Source organism: Nicotiana sylvestris, chromosome 1 (assembly GCF_000393655.2).
Source record: "Nicotiana sylvestris chromosome 1, ASM39365v2, whole genome shotgun sequence".
Classification (NCBI taxonomy): domain Eukaryota; kingdom Viridiplantae; phylum Streptophyta; class Magnoliopsida; order Solanales; family Solanaceae; genus Nicotiana; species Nicotiana sylvestris.
Window position 1 is genome coordinate 92,659,399 of NC_091057.1, and position 3,316 is coordinate 92,662,714.

A 3,316-nucleotide genomic window follows, 5' to 3' on the forward strand; every position below is an offset into this window, starting at 1 on the left:
ATGAGATCGAGGTGAGCAAGGGGTGATAGCTGAGAACGCCGATCTTCAAGTGAGGGTGGCTTCTTTAACTGTTGAGCTTGGGCAAAGGGAAACGGAGGTTGTCGATCTGAGGGGCGAGTTGAGTGTTAAAGTCGATAAAAAGGCAGGGTGGCCGCCATATCTGAAGTAGCGGCCTTGGATGATGCCCTCCGTGTTTGTAACTCTGAGCGGGATAATGAGGTGGAGACGCCGACGCTCAAAGTAGCGAGGTTAGAAGAGCGGATCCAAGATCTGGATTCGGAGTTGCCCGGATTAAATGAACAGGTTGTTGCTTTGAAGGCTGAGGAAGTGCGACGGTAGTCGCAGCCGTCTACGTCTCATACTTTTGTCGATCCTGTCATGCCACGGAAGTTGTATGAGATGTGGGTTCATGCCGAGGCTCAGCTTGATGTGTACAAGTCCCTAAAGGCCGAAGGGAAGGTTTCCGAGGCAGAGCTCGAGGGTGTCCGTGTTAAAGCATGTGCGGCTCGTGAAGCCTGTGGTTATGATCCCGGTACGCCTGGCGGGGATGATGTCGATGATGATGCGGACAGGCTCGTCTCCGATTCTTGGTATAATGACGAGTACGCCGAAAGGGGTGACGCGGCGTAGGGCCGTTGTATTTATTTTTGTTTTGCCTTGCCATTTTTGTGAGGGCGTCTTCGGACCCTTTGTAAAAAGTTTTGTAATATGACAGTTGTAATGGAATGATTACCTTTTTGTTGTGTATCTCCGAATTGCCATTTTTGTTTGCTATGCGGTGCAGTCCCTGGCTTTTCGGCCGTTTGTGTGTAATGTTCTGGCGTAGTCGATCGCAGATCTTAAAGTAACTCGAGCGAGGTCGAGTGTAAAGTAATTCGAGCGAGGTCGAGTGTCAAGTAATTCGAGCGAGGTCAAATGTTAAGTAATTCGAGCGAGGTCGAATGTCAAGTAATTCGAGCGAGGTCGAATGTGGAATGCGAAAAAAGAAACTTGATGGAGAGTAAAAATGTTGCTTTATTTGATTCATTGGAGAATATCTTGGTGGAGAATATAAAATACTGCTTTATTTTATTTACCGAAGAATACTATACATGTCCCTTTCATACATATATTGGAGAAGTTTCCATGTATCTAGTCCCTTCATCGTTCGGCCTAGAGAAGCAGTCGGCAGGCGGGGTGATGAATCATACTCGAACTTCGAGACGTACCAAATTTGGACCTATACAAATATCTTATTGAAAATATCAAAAGTACCGAAAACATTTGAAGATGGAATAGCGATAACAGTCCAAGAAATCTTTGAGTGCGTGTGATAAATGTTACGCTCCATAATTTTTTCGAAATGTTCTCGTGGCATAATTTAATTAATTCTGAGTTGTTGGGTGGTAACGATGCATGTTTGAAGTGGTAGGAATAATGTTAATTGGGCAGTGTGGATGCTTGCATGGTTAAAACAGTTGCTTTGTACATTGTGAGATCACCTTTAATAAATGTCCAAAATACATTGACTCAATGACCTGAAAAATAAGATAGCCAATCTGCTGCAACATATTAATTAACACTAATATAGTGTAAAAATATTACACTTTCAGACAATCTGCAGTAATGTTTTGTTTCTACAGTAGAACCGAAAGTCCAACATTTATTCAGAAACGAAGGGCCAAGCCACAATTAAGGTACACAATCATTCTTCTTCTACTGCTAATACAAAGAACAAAAATCACCTCACCAATACTGATACATCAACTTCAAAGCAAACCAAGTTGAACACAAACACTAGAAACTACTGTCTGGCTGCAAGTACCTACTCATTGGCCCCAAGCAGGGTCATTAGGAACTCCCTGTTCTAACCTGACGTGTCATCAGCTACTGCATATTCAAGAGTAGTATTCTTCTTTTTGAAATATTCTTCCTTAACTTTGATCATATCAATTTCAGCTCTAGTTATAATTGCTCTAGTTAGAGAATCCTCATCAGTTCCTAGCCCATCAGTGAATTTTTTTACGACCTGAGATGCCCAGATACGGAGGAGAAAATGAGAGAAGATTATTTAGTCGCTGTCATTAGGTGATGAACAATACCAGATATATCCAGTGGACATAAAGAGATTATGAAACAGCCAAATCAAGATAAGTTTGTTCGGGCAGGAGGGAGGAGCAGCTCTGCTAAAAAAGGGTAATAAAGATTAACAAAAAGAAAGGCAGTCTAACAAGGCAATCTTTTTATGTCTATTTTTGTTACCTCAGCGAAATGCTTCTCTGGTGAGTCTATGCACCAAATAACCACTTTCAAGATAGATTCCAGAGGACCTTCGCTAGAATTCGATATATCCTGTGATTGTAAGTCGGTCCAAGAAGATAGGATTAATTAAAGAGCAAGAAGTAGTGAAACGAAGTTAATCTGGTGGCTTAAAGATGACTGACCTGATATATGGAGAATCCGTAGTTTTGCTCATAGCACCGAAAAGTTGCCTTAAGCTGATGAGTGTTCCTGGTGCCGAGTATCAGGATGAGTTCATCACTATCTAATTGTTTTGTTCTAGTGGCTTCACGAAGCTTAGAAGCCTCTAGATTAGCAGTACCATGGTCGACCAATTCTTTGTCATATCTGTAGGAACTGACCAGACTGACTAGAACCTGCCCAACATCGATGCAATGCAACACTTCAAACTGGTGCTTGTTAAACTTCATTTAAGATTATTTAACAGTACAAGCTGATGATGAAGAAATGGACTAATCCAGATAAATTCAAAGTGATTGAGGCTGTACTTTGTGTTGCGGAAGCCAAATGTATATAGTGTGAATAAGTCACAACTACTATACCAAAAATTATGACAGCCACCAAATAATAAATAAGACAGTAAAGCAACAATAAAGGGAACACCAGAATTTACGAGGTTCGGCTAATTTTGCCTACTCCTCGGACACAACCAATATTTTATTCCACTCCAAAAATACAAGTGAAATAATACTAAAGAGAGAAGATACAAATGCCTTAAACAGATGAGAAGGCAAATGAGAGGTGTGTTTCAATCCTAAACATTAGGCCTTCTTTTATAGGGGAAAAATTTCCCAACCAAATGGCTAACCCACCGATGTGGGACTTTGCCAAATTCAACAAATCTCCACCTTGGCAAAATTCCACATCTTCAATCTTCTCTCAATAACAAATTTTGGTTGTGTCTTCATCTTCAATCTTCAGTGTTCAACAATGTTGATCAAATCCAAACAATGTTGAAACTTGACCGCAGTCACCACTTTTGTCAGCATATCAGCAGGATTCTCTGTAGTATGAATTTTCTTCATCGTGACTCCAC

At 41.0% G+C, this 3,316-nt stretch overlaps 1 pseudogene; it reads right to left on the reverse strand.

Moving 5' to 3' along the window:
* Positions 1 to 1,804: 1,804 nt before the first annotated feature.
* Positions 1,805 to 2,690, reverse strand: LOC138872246 (annexin D3-like; annotated as a pseudogene).
* Between the last annotated feature and the right edge of the window lie 626 nt (positions 2,691 to 3,316).